Source organism: Neofelis nebulosa, chromosome 3 (genome assembly GCF_028018385.1).
Source record: "Neofelis nebulosa isolate mNeoNeb1 chromosome 3, mNeoNeb1.pri, whole genome shotgun sequence".
Classification (NCBI taxonomy): Eukaryota; Metazoa; Chordata; class Mammalia; order Carnivora; family Felidae; genus Neofelis; species Neofelis nebulosa.
This window is the reverse complement of record NC_080784.1, coordinates 31,675,824-31,693,478: the sequence shown is the minus strand read 5'-3', so window position 1 is coordinate 31,693,478 and position 17,655 is coordinate 31,675,824. Positions and strand designations below refer to the sequence as shown.

The following is a 17,655-nucleotide window of genomic DNA, read 5'->3' as shown; positions in this document are numbered from 1 at the left end:
TCCTCTGCTTTGATGGTAACAACTATAATTTATTGCATGCTTATTGTGTGCTACGTGATACTCTAAGAGCTGGACTTATTTTATCCCTTTGCATCTACCCAAGTCTATAACGTAAGTCTCACTGATGAAGAAGCAGAGGATCAGATCAGCTGGGTGGCATAACTCATCAGAGTAATACAGCTGATAATTCAGAACTGAGTTAAAATCTTTGACATGGTTTCCAGGGCCCCACACAATCTGGCCTCTGCCTGTCTATCAGCCTCATCTCACGCCATCCAAATTCAGTCACGCAGGAGTCCTTTTATCCAGTTTCTTAAACATGTCTTGTTCGCTGCGGCAGAAGCACCACTCTGTATTCCCCAGCACATCTTCTTTCCATCCCAAGCACACAGAAAACTTACTTTGTCAGCCTTCCCTGGATTTGGGTGGGACTACATGACTAATGGGCATGAAGAGTGATGTACAATACCCCCAGACCTGGCAACTAAAGCATTTCACATCCTTGACTACATTTTCTGCCCCCCATCTGCACAGCTGGATGTATAGGACCCTTGGAGAGCAGAGGGCCGAACCTCAAGATAACATCCCTGCTTCACTAGTCAGACAACAGCTACCTAGGTCAGCTGCTCACAAAGCTGTGATATAAGAGAAAAACTTTTATCAAATGAGTATCTGAGACTTTGGAGTGGTTTGTTACAGCACCTAGTATTACTATGCATGGCTAAATCGCTTACTCTAGACTAGAGGTTGGCATTTTTTTTTCAGACTATGCCATAAATATGTTAGGTTTTGCAGGCCACACAGTCTCTTTTGTGCAACTATTCAACTCTCGTCCTGTAGTGTGAAAATGGCCTTAGGTCATACATTAGTGACTAGGCATGGCTGGGTTCCAATAAAACTTATAAAAACAGACACAGGATCAATTTGGCCTACAGACCAAAGTATGCTGACCTGTGTACTAGACTAAAGGACTACAAGGGCATGCTGTCTGGTCTTTCTCCATCTGTGGAGACTTTTCTGTCTTTGCTCCATCACTCCCAAACTCAATCCACCCTTTGCCTGGCTGAACTAGGACTGACTCTTCATACCTCAACTATAACTTCAGTTCCATGAGAGGATGTTTCCTATTTTCCCCCTTTCTCTGCCTCTCCCTTCCAACTAGGTCAGGACCTACATCAAATATTCCTGTAGCAGTTACCTATACTTCCTTTTTGATAATTAGCTTCCCATTTATAATTTGTTCTATGTTTTTCTTCCTCGCTACGCTGAGCCCTTCATAAGAAAAAGAGGTTATGTCTGCTTCATTCACTATTTTATCTCTAGCACCTAACATAGGACCTGGAATAGAGTCGATGCTATAAATACATATGGAATCAATGGGTAACTATAAGGCATATATGATTAACTACTGCCTTCAATATATAGAATCTGTGAAAACTCATCCTCCTTCCCCTTCCCTCTCCTCTTCCTCCCTGTCCTTCGGTCCTTGAGCTCAATATAACCAAAAAGGAAACCAAACCCACAATTATGGTATTATCATCACACTCTTGAATGGAGAAAATACCACAGAAATGTATATCCTCAGGCATATTTCTTTGGTGTAAATACTGACCTTGTCTTCACCTCAGTCAATATTTTTTCTTCAAGACCATAAATCGTGGGATGTCTTCTCATAAAAGCCAATCTGTGTCACAGCTCTGAAAACTAATTCCATCTTGAGCCCCATAAATGGGAAGAGGCTATTTCTGAAATTCTGTCATCATATTGCTCTAACACCTATAAATCTGAAAAGCTTTCCAATTTTCCTCAATATTGTACATATTAGGTTAGTGGACTACACCAAATGGTCAAATATAGTTCCACCATATACAATCAGAGAAGATAGGAGAAAAATGCATTCTATTTTCAGGATAAAGAAAATACAAGAAATACAAGAAATAATGGCAGTTTAGAATAGCATAATAACAGAAAGCTACATCAAGATTATAAGAGAGCAGCCGACATAGACAGTCCATGAAGATGAACTTGTAGTCCTGTTGAGTGTTGGGTTTGCTTTGATAAAAAGCAGGGGATGGAGAGCTCAAATACTGTCATGGGCAAATTCTCAATGCAGCTAAGATTACTGGGACTACAAGCTGAGGGGGGGTGGTGCTTTCGAGCTCCTCATGTGTTTCCCCATGGCATCTGAACCTAAGGCAGGAGACACAAGTTGCCCATCTGGGAAAAGTCCAAAGCCATTTACTCAAAGGCGGCAGCAGTGGTCACGTGGTCACGGAGAGTCAGTGGGAATCTGTGCAGGTCAGTTAGAGAAGGGGCTGGCGTGTCAATTCCTAAGGACCTGCAGTGTCAGTCACGGAGTTTATAGCCATTTACAGCTTTCAGTGTAAGATACAGCCTAAGAAATATTTCAAACATAATACCCTTCAGAGAATAAAAGTAGATTCCTACTATTTTTCATATAGGAAAACTTCACAGATCCTAAAATGGGAGTTCATGAAAGCATAGCTGTGGCCCCAGTTCATTTACAGAAATGGATCAACCTTCCAAATCTGTTTTCTTGTTTTTGAAATTTTTTCATGTTTATTTATTTTTGAGGAGAGAGAAAGAGAGAGAGAGAGAGAGAGAGAGAGCACGCACATGAGTGGGGGAGGGGCAGAGAAAGAAAGAGACACAGAATCCAAAGCAAGTCTCCAGGCTCCGAGCTGTCAGCACAGAGTCTGATGCGGGGCTCAAACTCAAGTACCATGAGATCATGACCTGAGCCGAAGTCGAACGCTCAACCGACTGAGCCACCCAGATGCCCCTCAAATCTGGTTTCTTACTAGCCGCCGGAATCTTTACCTCTGACAAGGAAGAGAAAAGCCTTCTAACTGCACTGTCATCATTCTGTCTCTAGAAACCAACTCAATGTACTGTGCCATAAATATCTGCAGAATTTATGAATAACTGGTGCGATTGGATGGATGGATGGATGGATGGATGGATGAATGAATGGAAGAAAGACAGCAGCCAAGGAGAGTAGAGTTAACATTTGGCCCTAAGTCCATCCGTTTTCTCATTTTCTGATACTCTTTCTCACTTCTATAATGATCATTGGTCAAGGGGTTTAAAATAACAACACAACAGCTAATCCATATGCATCACTTTTACATACCATATTTTATGTAAGATGAAGCGTTCAGCCTCGGTTTTCTGGGTGCCTTTCATTTGCTCATGTTCTTCCAGATGTCAGTTGACAAGTAACCACCACCTTCAGCTTCATGTGAGCTGGGCACCTGTATGACCAGGGTTCTGTTCAGCACTCGACAGACAGAGGACTCGTTGTCATTCTGAATAACTGAATTAAGAGACCTCGGTCAGTTACATTTAAAACGCAAGGCTTCAAATTATGCCTTCTGAGGGGATTCAGTGTGATCATTACGATAAGTAAACACATCAAGCACTCAATATATATGCCGAGCCAAATGTAATAAAAGAAGAAAGAACCGTTTTTTTTCTCCACTGTGTCATTTTGTTTTGCAACTCTAAGCGTTACTGCATGCTATAATTCTCCAGAATGACACTTAATTCTTCAGCTAAAATGCTGTATCAGACATATTTCAAGCTAATTATTTGGCATCATAAGATCGTATTCTGTTCTCTAAAAGTTTTGCAACATACTTTTTCATGGGAGCATCAGTGATTTCCACAGATGAAAAAAATGATGAAAGACAAATAACGATGATCTGGGTTGATAATCGGGTTGCCTGGGCTCATTGGTGTGTGGGGCTGAACCTCTGCTTTGGAAAAGTCATTTTATGCCCTGCTGCCAGGGTCCTGGGCTCTCCTGCTAATTAAACAGCCACATTAGTTTCTTTCTCTCTTGTTTTGTTTTTTTTAAACAAAGTTTATTATTTTTCTATTATGGCAAATTTAGAGAACATAAAACATCAAATATAAGAACCAACAAGTCACTCTTCTCTTCTCCACCTTCCTGCCCTGCCTGGCCCCACCCAAAGTTTATACACCTGTAAATCTCTATTGAGCACTGATGACGAGTCGGGCACCATTCTAGACACTGATATTGTCGACTTTCTGAATACCCATTGCCACTGAGATTAAGATCTGTGAGTAGAATGTCCTGTGATGAATGTGTAGCTAGTGAAGTTTGTCTTTGGTCCTCTGTCCCTTTATCTCTGCCTCAGTTCTTCCATAACTGCCTTCGCTGATTTTCAGAAATTCCCTGCCCAGCACACTAGGACTCTGGGGTCCTTTGGTCTTCTTCATGCTGATGTAAAGCTTGCTTTCAAGAATGGTTCTGAAAGGAGCTCATGACAACCTAAAAAGAATTCATGACTCCTGATACCTTATAGCACTCTAGGGTTTCTGGGCTTCTTGCGCTCAGCAAAGGCAGTTTCAAATCAAAAGATGAAAGAATGTTTGCCTGTGATAATGCTACATGAGCTAAACAAAACAGAAGTCTTGCTTGGAATTTCTATTAATCTTTGATGTACAAAAGGATGAAAAATTGTTACTCAAGTACAGCTTGGTAAACAAAAACCTTGAAAACAATGTAGCCAAGTGGTAAAAATGAAAGCTCATCCTCTTTATTGGTGAAATTTCCAGCACAGAACTGAAGGTGGGTGTGGGCGAAGGTGGGTGTGGGGTAGGCTGGTTCCTACTGCTGTTTAGGGGTGGTGCTGGCCTTGCCTAAATATTTTTCATATTTTCCATGGTAGTTGAAAGAGGAGGGAGCCAGCGGCGTGTGGCAAGGGAAACTGCTAGTAACCCGCTTTCCTGGACGCTGTGCCCGGTCGTCTGACAACATGGAAACCGGCCCAACTTGCCTAACGGATGTCATCTCATCTTGCTGCAGCTGACCTGAAAGGGTGCTCCTTATATAGATCAAGAGCCTTCTTTGGGTATTGGAGTCTTCGGCTGCTCAGAGATCAAAGGGAAGAACCCTTCCTCCAGATTTTGAATATCAAGATTTTTCTCTAAAGAGATTTTTCTTCTATGCTTCTCTGGGCTGCTGTTAATTTGCAAACCAACTGAGTGGGTTAAAAATGTCTTTTGATCACATACCAACATGTGGTCATCAGAACACTGGTGACATTCAACCACAAAAGAAAACCGGGGAGGGAGGGATCTCAAAGTGACCTTGGTGACAAAAGGGACTTCCGCAGTGAAACATGTACCCCAGGCAAGGGTGTCACACAATGAGCAGACTGTGACCAGCTGACATTTCATCAGTGAGTCGCTGCTCAAGTATTTGGAGGGGATGCATTGATCCCACTCTCCTGGAAACCCCCAAAAGCTCTCATAAAATGCCTGCTTTCATTTAGCTGTTGTTAAAACAACTAAAATTCCCTCTCATAATTGTTGGGACATCTCAACAATATAGTCCTTTCTTTCCCAGTTTGCAGCTCAAACAAATATTGTTTCATTTATTTCTTGCGGGTTCCTCAGCCTCATACCAATGTAAACAACTTTTCATGTCCAAAGGCATTTTCCAGGACTCCCTGAGGGTGGCAGTATTGTTCACACGTCGATGGCTAGTATCAGAAATTGGGCACCTGTTAGGGAAATGATTTAAGGAGGATGGATTTACACTATCAAAATGAGCAAAGTATATAATGAGGAATGAGGATTCCTTTGGGCCTACAGTATAACCAATGCCCCCAGAGCCATTCGTTCCAACGTGTACATGAAGTGCAAAAATAAAAGATGAAACTTAAAATGCTCATGTCAACAGAAATAGATGGATAAAAGTGGCAATGGAAATACTATTTCAAATAGGCTCAATTCCAGGTAATTACTTAATACAAACTTACTACCCACAATGCCTCAGGGTCTATGAGTTATCCACAGACAGCTGGCTGGGCAGAGTTAGATGATGTCAATTCACCAGGAATTTTTCAGGAGGAGACAAGCTACTATTGCTCTCGTCCCACTTAAGTCTCCAAGAATTTGCAAGTCTTATTAGTAAACACCCTATTGTCCTCTGAGTTAAGTCATTTGAAGGTCATGTAGCAAGACCGCTCCAACAAGATATTTCACACTTCCGCTTACGTGAAAAAGCTTCTCAGAATAATCCAAAGTGGAATTGAGCAACTAGAATTGAGTGAAACTCATTGGCAATTTTAAATGAGAAAAAAAAATCATTATCCATAGTATTGATTGGAAAGAGGACATCCATTTCTAGACACAGTCAAAATCGATTACTTCCTGTAATCACTATGCCTGTGATGGTGTTTGGGCACACCTGGAGATGATGTCACAGTGTCACCTAGGAACTTGGTAAATAATTGATTCTGGACCCTGAGTGGAAATTTTGAAGGGATACGTTGAGTAGCTGAAAGGGCAAAGCTGCCATTTAGTTTCTATAAACGGGTCAGGGAGTATAAGGAAAGCCCCTGAATATGGAGAGCTGGGAATATTCAGGTCTTCCCAGAACACTTCAGATTGAGAGTTCCTAGATTTCTAGTTGAGTCACTTCTACCTTTTATTATATATGGTCATTGGGGTTTTCCAGTTTTTAGGATTCTCACAGAGGAGGCACAGATACTTGTATTTGTATTTAAGTGATGAAAATGAGGCAGCATAACTTTTCCATTCTGCAGTGCTTGATAAAGCAGTGAGTTGCCTGATACTGAGTTACGCATCAGTGTCAGCCGTTTACTGAGTCCCTTAAGAACTTCCCTTCCTGGAGGCCACTGGTAATAATTATGGACAAGACTCTGTAAAGAAGTATCATTTATAGAAAATTTTGAGTTAATAAATAAAATTCTTACTGAATGGTTACTAAATTTCAGATACTGTTAGAGGTACTTTACATTTATTACCTTTATTTGTATAAATACATTGTATACATAATTTTACTATATTTATCTATTACATTGAGTCCTCACAACATCCTATGAGGAAGGTACTAACATTGCTTTTTACTTGTTAAGCAATGAGATTGAGGCTCAAAGAAGTTTAGCTTGCCCAAAGCCATTACTAGTAACGGGTAGAGCCAGGATTCAAACTCTATGCTTCCTTCTTAGAGGAGAAAGCAGATAAATTTATGAAACCATTTAATGGGCTTGTGAATTTATTAAATGTTCTTTAATTTAAGATTTTAGTTTGGCAGAGGGTGGTTGGTTAGCTTGGCTATATGTTGATTGTTACCAGACCTCAGATAAAATCCCTTACTTGAAGCCCACCATTTTGAAAATGCATCCCATTGGCTGAAAGGAATCAGATAGCAGAGTGTGATGTGGTGGCATTAAACCAGATTTTGCAGGGATAAAGAGTAGTGTCTTTTTTACTTTAAAGGACAAGGTAGGAAGGTGTACATCTAGAGATAACCAGTTTATTTAATGGCGGTCACCCTAGGGGCTCAACTCTCCAACAGTGAACCCAAAGCTTTGCCTGCTCAGTGCCCAGCTGCTGCTTCTGCCATTATTGGGGCACCTATACTTCTCAACAGAGTTTCACCTACTAGATTTCTTCATTCTTCCCACAAATGAGACCTGGAAGATGTGCATGGGCCAACCATAGGCCACATAGTTGGATGGGTTATTCCTTGAAGGAGAGGAATAAGGAAATATGTATCAGCCACCTGACATGTAAGCAAGAAAAGACCCCTTTACTCTTAAAGAGATGCCTTCTGGTTCAGTTAAAGTTAGGTTGCAGCACAGCTCAGTAGACTGAACTCCCTGAGCGCTGTCATCCCTGTGGTGTCCAGTGATTACTGGCCTGCCATCCACCCTTCAAGGGTCAATCTTGAAATCAATGTTGGTGCTATGCCAATGGAGATTCCAACTAGTTTCTATAGTTAGATTTAGTTATTTTGCAGTAATGGTGGAATTGGAGGACGCTCACTCAAAATCATTGCTCAGTCTAGGCATGGATTATGCAATTTTAAGCAAGCAGGGGCAAGGAGCAGGGAGGAAATCAGATTTTAATGGGGCTTCAGAGAGTAGGGATAATCTGCAACAGGGTTCTGATACTACAACTATTTCTGGCATCACAAGTGTGCACATGATGTACCAGGAAATTAATATTATAAATATAATTAAAAAATAAAGGGCATAAATTGGCATTTCTTAGCATAGCCCTTGATAGGAAATACCTGGGAAATTTACTACAAATTCAAATCTGTGAGTGACACCTGTTGAATCAGAGCTCTAATCCCTTAGCGAAAAGGCAGAAATTAGGAGAGCTGATTGGTGATGTAAATGGAGCAATGGTTCTCGAAATGTAGCTCTCAGACCAACAGCATGAGCACCACCAGGGAACTTACTGGATATACAAATTCTTGAGTCCTACCCTAGACCTACTGATCAGAAATGGATTGGGCCCAGCAAGCTGTGTTTAACAAGACTTCCTGGTGATTCTGCTATGTGTAAAGTTTGGGAACCACTGGAAAAGACAGTTCTCTACGGGCCTATAATGACACAAATTAGCTGTTGAGCCCAAAATATGTGGGAGTGGGGCTCTGAGGTCTGTATTTTTAGTGTGTTTCCCTGGTGATTCTGCTGTATACTTGCTTGAGAGCAATTGCTCTAGAAGAACAAAAGTTTTCTTTTCTTTTTGTCTTTTGCCAAGGTACTTCCATTATCTCCAAGGCTAAGAACCAGATTATTCTTCTAGTTACTAAAAGCCCACCTATCTGGGCAAAGGGCAGGGTAGAAACATCGTTCTGTATGTCCTTTAGAATCTTGGTATAGATACATGTAAATGTGCATGCGTGTATGTAAATATTTAAAGTAATGATCAACCTCTGCCCAAGAGACTATTACTGTACTATGTCTAAAAATTAACCAATTCCCCCTTCATTTTAATGCACTGCCTGAAATTTTACAAATTAGAGATGTATTTAGATTAATAAGCATTTTTTTAAAAATTCAGAGATGAAAGTAAAAGATTTCACAAAAATAGAAAAACAAACCCTAAAATGTGTATAGAACCACAAAAGACTCTGAATAGACAAAGTATTCTTGAGAAAGAAGAACAAAGCTGGAGGCTTCATGTTCCTTGATTTCAAACTATATTTCAAAGCTATAGTAACTAAAGCAGTAAGGTATTGGCTTAAAAAAATAGACACATAGATCAGTGGAACAGAATAGAGAGCCCAGAAATAATTCCACGCATATATGGCCAATTAACTTACAACAAAGGAGTCAAGAATACACAATTGGGAAAGGATAGTCTCTTCAATAAATAGTGTTGGGAAAACTGGACAGTCACCTGCAAAGGAATGGAACTCGACCCCTATCTTCCACCATACACAAAATTTACCCTGAGTAGATTAAATACCTGACTGTAAGACCTGAAGCCATAAAACTCCTAGAAGAAAACAAAGGTACTACTTTCCTTGACACAGGTTTCAGCGATGATTTTTTGAATCTGACATCAAAAGCAAAAAGCAACAAAAGCAAAAATAAACAAACAAGTGGGACTACATCAAACTATAAAGCTTCTGCCCAGCAAAGGAAACCAACAAAATGAAAAGGTAACTTACTGAATGGGAGAAAGTATTTGCAAATCATATTCCAGTGGGAGAGTAATATTCAAAATATATAAATAATTCATACAACTCAATAGCAAAATCCAAAACAATCCGATTAAAAAGTTGGGCAGAATGAGGTGCCTAGGTGGCTCAGTGGGCTGAGTGTCCCATTCTTGATTTCAGCTCAGGTCATGATCCCGGGGGCATGGGATCAAGCCCCACCTTGAGCGTGCTGAGTGTGGAGCCTGCTTAAGTTTCCCTCTCTCTCTCCCTCTGTCCCTCTCCCCCACTCGTATGTGCTCTCTCTTTCTCTAAAAAAAAAAAAAAAATTGGGCAAAACATCTGAATGGACATTTTCCAAAGAAGTCATACATATGGCCAACAGGTACATCAAAAGGTACTCAGCATCACTAATCATCAGGGAAGTGCACATCAAAACCACAATGAGATATCACTTCACACCTGTCAGAATGGCTGGTATCAAAAATATAAGAAATAAGAAATGTTGGCAAGGATGTGGAGAAAAGGAACACTTGAGCATTGTTGGTGGGAATGTAAATTGGTGCAACCGCTATGGAAAACAGTATAGAAGTTCCTCAAAAAATTAAAAACAGAATTACCATATGATCCAGCAACTCTACTTCTGGATATTTATTCAAAGAAAATGAAAACACTAACTTGAAAAGATATATGCATACTCATGGTCATCACAGCATTATTTAGATTATTATCCATATTCTAAGATATGGAAACAACCTAAGTGTCCACTGATGGATGAATGAATCAAGAAATTGTGACATACATACACACACACACACATATACACACATATACACCACATACATACATAATAATAGTATTTGGCCATAAAAAGAATGAGGTTTTGCCATTTGTGACAACATGGATGAAACGAGAACATTATGCTAAGTGAAATAGGTCGGACAGAGAAAAACAAATACCATATGATCTCTCTTATAAGTGGAGCAAGCTCATGGGAACAGAGAACAGATTTGTGGTTGCCAGAGGCAGGGTAGGAGGGGTGGGAGAAACGGGTGAACTGTTTTTGTTTTTGTTTAAATAAATTACATTTTTTAAAAGGAAAGTATATGTATAAATTGGTGTTAATATTAGAAGAACTTTTAGAGATCACCAATCTTGTATATTTCTTGTTATGATGGTGCCTGTTTCGTATTTTAGTACCTTTTCTCCAAATGACATTCATACATGCAAATAAGTTTCTCCTGGATGCAAAGGTAGGCACTGCCCACTACCCCTTGCAATTCTATGCAGGAAGGTGTAGAAATTGTCTACCACGATGAGCCAATTCTACCATATATCAGCTCCAAGAGAGTATCGTTGGAAGCCAATAGGCCTTCGTTATAGCTCTTTGGCTTGAATAAATAGTCCTATTTCATGGGGCTAATTTCTTAAGAACCTCAGGGGACAGTATTACCATCTCTTTAAGTGAGGGTATAGCATGTCTCTCAGATATCATTTGGTGTATTTTGACCGAACAAGCCATTTTCCTCATAATCACCTGAGATACCAGGTATAATCATCATGGCTGGTCACCACCCAGACTGCCAGCAAGGTTAAACTCACTTTCCAATGCACCCTGTTCATTGCCAAGAAGGGGAAGAGAGCATTCTGCCTCCCTATAGAAATGACACGATATCTGTGTCTCCCTCTCTTTCTGCCCCTCCCCCGTTCATGCTCTGGCTTTCTCTGTCCCAAAATAAATAAAAAAAAAAAAAACAAAACGTTGAAATGACACGATATTCAGCTCAAGCATGAAAATTATGGAGCTTCTGGCAAGTTCTGAGGTTCAGATTTGGTCTGGTAGGCCCAGACATTTACATAAACCAAGGTCATGGCTGCTGCTAGAGCAGCCTCTGTTGGGTGAGGCACAGACTACTTCCGATGAATTGTGCTTGAAAAACATGATAGAGTCTACTGCTGTTTTTCACTCTCCATGTTTCCCCCACTCTTTGTTCTCTTCTGCCTCAAACTAGGTCCTCTTTCTTACCAAGATCCATGCTTCCCACCGAACCTCAGAATCCTACTACCAGCACTAGCTCTGTCCCTGTCAGCCTGCTTCAGGAGACCTGTCTCCTTCCTTGTTCCATCACATCTTTCTCAGGCAATCCAGATTGGTCATCCAGGGGCAGATGTTTTCTTACCAGGATGCAGTGGAAGTACAGCCGTGTGAGTTTAGTAACTGACGCTTGGTTCCGTGAAAAGCATATATGCTCCCTTTTTGTGCTCTAAACAAAGCCCTATATAAATAAGTACACCTTAATCATTTTGGATTGCTACCTTCTCTTGCTGCTTCCCCATTTTCTAGTCTAGTGCCTCTTGATGAACAGCTTTTAAGGAAGTTGATGCTTTTAGGTACCCACAGGCTTATAGAGAGCAATCAGAGTGTTGGGTAGAAAGCAACCTTCCAGAGGTAGAAACTCAGAAAGAGTAATGCTCTTCAGGTTGTGCTGTTCTCGTATACTTTCCTATGATTATGAATCTGATCTGACGTGACCTCATGGGCAGAGAGATCCTTATCTGTTTGGATATTATGTTAAATCATTCCTTGAATAAACACTGACGTTTACATAGCATTCTCTTTGGGAAAATCCCAAGGAATGTGAGTTTGGAAGCCCCAAAACATGACATTGAGTATAGGAAATGTAACTTCTTGAGATTAGATAAAATGTTAGTGATTTTGCTGTGAGACTCACTCTCCAGAATAATCAAAGATGGCTAGAAACTACTGGTGATTTATTCCCCACTGTTATGCTCTAAATAGGCTTGGTAACTAATTTCAAGAAAAACAGAAGAAACATATCTGTTTCTGAAGCTGAAGGTCTTGTTCACTTCTGACTTGACCTGCTTTCCCCAGACCCAGACAACACCAACACCAGTTACACTGAAAGGGATCCTAGTCTCCTGGGCAGGGCTTATTGCAGTGGCCTTGGGATCTGAGCCTGCCATTCTTGGCTCCTTTCAATCAAATTAATTGTACTCTGCAGGAATGGGAGTTAACAGTCAACAAATTATTTTCTGAGAAGTTGTGGGGACATTACATTGAGATCTTGCATGCCTTGCAGAGGTGCTGAGACTATGACAGCTTAAAGCTGTTGGAATAGGATCATATCAGGCTATCCCAGATGGGCCTGGCCTTCTTTCTCATGTAATTGGACCTCATCAAACATGTCAAGCAGCTACAGTTGGAGGGCTGATGTTTTCTCCTGGAAATGGGTGGTTCTAAAGGTGACTGCCCTCAGGAAAATCTCTCCCCTGAGAATTTTGTCCCCTTTAAATGCACATGGCTTTTCCATCCAAATGACAGGGAAACCACATAAAAATCCATCCACCATAGGTATTGGTACGGTGATTCCTCATTCTTTCAAGCTTATCTCCCTTCACTCTACTGTTCACTGTCATCCTCTTTGCCCATAGCTCTTCTGGATTTTCCTCTCATTTTGACTTTAAATCTTGGTTTCTACTTTTCATGTGGCTGCTTGATTTGGGTACCTCTCTACTTGTTGTTTCTGTTGTTGTTTTCCCCAAAATATTCTAAATTGGAAATTGATTCCGTCTTCGGTCAAGACTTCAAAACTTTTCTCATCTGTTCCATGTGCTGAAACTATGGATAAGAAGCTCCCTAATCTCTTCTCTCTTGCCTGCAGGGAGGTTGGGTTGATTAGTGTTTTTATTTTTAGTCCCTTAGAATGCACAGGGCATATCCATGAGTATGGCCCCGGGGAATCGTATGTCATCTGGTGGCTCTAAAATTCCTCTGACTTTATCACTCCCATTTTCTGACTGTTTTGCTACCCCTTGCTCATTGGCTTTCTGGTTCTCTCTGATTATTGTGGCTTCGTGCCTTGGCTTTACCATCTTCTTTCTTTAAAAAAACAAAACAAAAAAGCCTGCAACCTAGGACTTTGCGCACTGAAAAAAAATATATGTGCCCGCTCTGAGATTATTCCACCTTGGCTCTGGGCCTCACTCAGCACTAGCTTTTCCCAGCCCCACTGGTTACGTGCATGTTGGGCCATGTTGAGAGTACAGTAGTGTTGATCCCTTTTCTGTAAGTTCAGCTTTCAAGTAATTGAAGGCAACGATCTCCCTGCCCGTAGGCTAACCAATTGTCGTTCACGTGACCTTAGCATTTAGTCTCTTTGCCAAAAGATTTATCAAAAGGTTGAGACCTCCTCTGCTGGATACACTCCAGTTCATTCATACCCTTTGTTCCATGAATTAATGTATTCCTTCAAAAGAGCCTAAGTTCATACTTGAAATTCTGGCATCTCTCTCACAACGCTAATATTAATGTTTAATACTTGGTTAGTGAAAATCCAGATCCTGTCTATACTGTTCAGACATACCTTATCCTTCCTATAACTGGACACTTCTCATCCTTTGAAATTCTTCTAAAGTCTTCATTCTAAAATAAATGAGTAAGTAAGTAAGTAAATAAATAAATAAATAAGCAACCTACTACCAAGTACAATACAATGCTTTTCAGACTATGCTCCAGTTGAACCTGGAATTGTCCAGACTATGCTTCTAAAATTAATTCATGTGCTTGCTTATCAATTCACAGAACAGATTAATTGATGGACTTTTCTCAAGATGTAACATATTTTTTAACACATTTGCATCTTATGCTACCTGTCTAATAGTGCTCCACAGTGCAAGTAAAATTGTTAAATTAGCTTTTTTTTAAAAAAAAAAAATTTCTAGCTACCTTCCCCTTAAAACGATTTCAAGAAGCTGTCATTTTAATGTATTAGGCATCCCTCCCCTTTCCATGTAGTTCACACATCTGATCAAAATGGTACTATTTGTTATTAATTAAACTGTTGAAAAGACCTCCCCAATGCAAACAAAATGCATTAACTTGTACTCCTTTGGTAAGGTCATTCAGTGAGGGGGAGTTTGCCCTCAGACTCTCTCTAGACATTTCTATTTCTTCTACAAGGATATCATGAGACCTTGTGCAAGGCTTTCTTGCAATTCAGATTCATCTGAAGCATTTATTTCATCAACTAATCTAGTCTGTGTGTGTGTGTGTGTGTGTGTGTGTGTGTGTGAGAGAGAGAGAGAGAGAGAGAGAGAGAGAGAGAGTGAGAGAGAAATCAGTTGGGCATGATTTGTTCTTGATGGGTCCCGTGGGATCTTCTAGTATTCTCCACATCCCCTTGTATGTGCTCACAACTCAACCTGTTAATATTCTACCCCAGAAATTTGCCTAGATTTCATGTCAAGTTCACTAGTCCATAAATGACAAGCTCCATCTGCATCTGTTTTTAGATAAGCAGGAACATATTTATCCAGTCTCCATAATTCCACCAAGTACTACAAATTCTTAAGGAACACACACCACAATATGTGTTTTTTACACTCAGGGAACCAGACCACCTCAAAGATGCCCGGTGCTGCTTTATTATACCTTACCCATCTATCAATATTTATCCTACCCTTTCCAGAATAAAAATCAAGCTTGCTGATGACGTAGTCTAATGTAAAATCCAAATTGAGCTCCTTTCTATCTTACCATCATCTGTTAATACTACATCAGGAGACCAGGCAGCTGGTAAATAAATTTGCTAATCTATTTACTTTTAATATAACAAAAAACATTTGTTTGCTCTCTTAGCATGCTCGACATTTTTCAGCTTTTTGAAAGTTTTCAGTATTTTAACATCATTTTTAGAGATTCAAACCAATTCCTTCTCTCTTTTTCCTCTGTATGATATCTCCCGCTGACCCTTCTCTTTTGCCCTTGCCTCCTGAAATGTGACTTTCTAGTGACTTCACTATTGAAGGACATTGGTCTCTTTAGCTCTGCCCTCTCTTTGTTTCTTATTGGGATCACTTGTAATTTTATTACCAGAATACAACTTAAAAAAAATCTGCCCTCTCTTATGAATCATCTTCATGCTTTCTATATCAGGTATGAATTATGGTGGAAGAAGTTGCTTAGAACTTTCTTCTTCATTCAGCTTGTTTTCCCACATGCATGGGAAGGAGGTTGGTTAGGAAGCACATATTCTTCCACACACAAAAATTTTATTTTATTATTTTTTTATTATTGATTTTTTAAAATGTTTATTTATTTTGGAGAGAGAGACAGAGCATGAGCGGGGGAAGGGCAGAGAGCGAGGGAGACACAGAATCCGAAGCAGGCTCCAGGCTCTGAGCTGTCAGCACAGAGCCTGATGCGGAGCTCAGACTCACAAACTGCAAGCTCATGACCTGAGCTGAAGTTGGATGCTTAACCGACTGAGCCACCCAGGTGCACCCCACACAAAAATTTTTTTTTTTTTTTTTTTTTTTTTTATTTAAAAAATTTTTTTTTTTTTCAATGTCTTTTATTTATTTTTGGGACAGAGAGACACAGAGCATGAACGGGGGAGGGGCAGAGAGAGAGGGAGACACAGAATTGGAAACAGGCTCCAGGCTCCGAGCTGTCAGCACAGAGCCCGACGCGGGGCTCGAACTCACAGACGCGAGATCGTGACCTGGCTGAAGTCGGCCGCTTAACCGACTGCGCCACCCAGGCGCCCCCACACAAAAATTTTTTAAAAAATAGTAGACATGGGGCGGAAAAGGCCTCCCATAAATTGATTAATTGATTAAAAATAACTAAGTTTAGTTTTAAAGAAAGTCTTTTGAAAACATCAGATTTCAGTAGCCACCTGATCCCATGATGTTAGTCCCTGGCCTGTCCCAACCTGCTGCCATAGTAACAGCCTGCTCCCTCCTGACTACTTTGTCTCAAGAACATTGTGTTTCTTCTGATTCCCGCTCCAGTTCCTTATTAGGACTGCAGCCAATTCCTGAAGTACCTTTATGCAATTCTTGAAATTTCCTTTCCGAACTGGACCTACCTCTCAACACCTCTCACACTGACCCCAAGGATTTGCTTTGTTTACAAGTCAGACATGCATGTGACAGAACTGTTGGTGGCCCACAGTCCTGCTCCCTGCCCCATCACAATCTTTATATATTGACATCACTCTAGATTTGTCTGTAGTTTACTATGATCAAAGATGGTGAATGTTCGTTCCTATATTAGCCTGCTTCAGGCTTTTTAATGAGTTCTCAGAATATGCATGCAGAAAGAGGGAACATTTTCTCTTCTCTGAAATCAATATAAAATCAATTTTGGAAAGCATTTTAAAAGAAATCCATGACTATATTCAGATTCTAAACATTAGACAGGATTTATAATTTCAAACTGAAAAACATTTTGAAATGTGAAGTGTATACTTGGCTACGTGAAAAAGAATGTAGTAAAATAATACAAAATTCCTTATTCAATTGATAAAAGATTAAGGTTTGGGTGAAATTCTGGTCTTCTTGCTGAAAATGTCTATCAGCAAGATGGAGTGCCAAGTCTCATTTAAATGTCCCAGAAATTATACTTATATTTAAAATTTTCAAAACAACCCATTATTTCCATTTTAGAGGGGAGGAAAGTGTAGTTGGGGGAAGTAATTGGAATGAAGTTTTTCAGCTAGGAACTTCCAGAACTAGAAAGTAGGTGACCAGCTATCCCAGTCTGCTGCGATTGCCCTGGATTTAGCACCAAAATCCTGGATCCTGAAAAAGCCCTCCCTCGGTTCCATGCAAACCAGGGCAGTTGGGTCACCTTACTAGTGAGGCCAAATTTGTAAACTTCTGAAGCCTGGGTTTTTTTCCTTTAATTGCCCAGACTTTATTGGCTCTTTTGAGTTCTGCAATATTCACTTCAGTTGAATTTTAAAATATTGATAATCATCTGCTGGAAACAGAAACAGAGGCTTCAAGGTCTACCAGTGAATTTTAAGACTTCTTTTGACACACCAGGACTTTTTCATAGCTCATTACTTTCTTCTTTGTCCAGCCTCTATACTGACACAGCTTGCTTTCTTGGTAAGAGCTTGTTTGAATTTAACTCACAAATACAGCAAAAGCATTGCATCCTGAAAAGAGGCAAAATTCATAGTGTTAATTCTCACTTCTAAATTTCTAAGTATCTTAGCAGCATTTCTTTGGTGAAATCAGGGTTTGATTAGAGGAATTTTTTTTTTTTGTTATAAAAGAAATAAATCATGAGAATGTAATGTACTGCACGATGACTATAGTCAATGATACCGTATTGTGTATTTGAAAATTCCTAAGAGGTAGAT

The 17,655-nt window shown here is 40.1% G+C and overlaps 1 pseudogene; it reads right to left on the bottom strand.

Annotated features, from left to right (window-relative positions):
- LOC131507957 (bcl-2-interacting killer-like) overlaps positions 1-17,655 on the bottom strand; it is a 93,665-nt pseudogene that overhangs the window by 75,068 nt on the left and 942 nt on the right.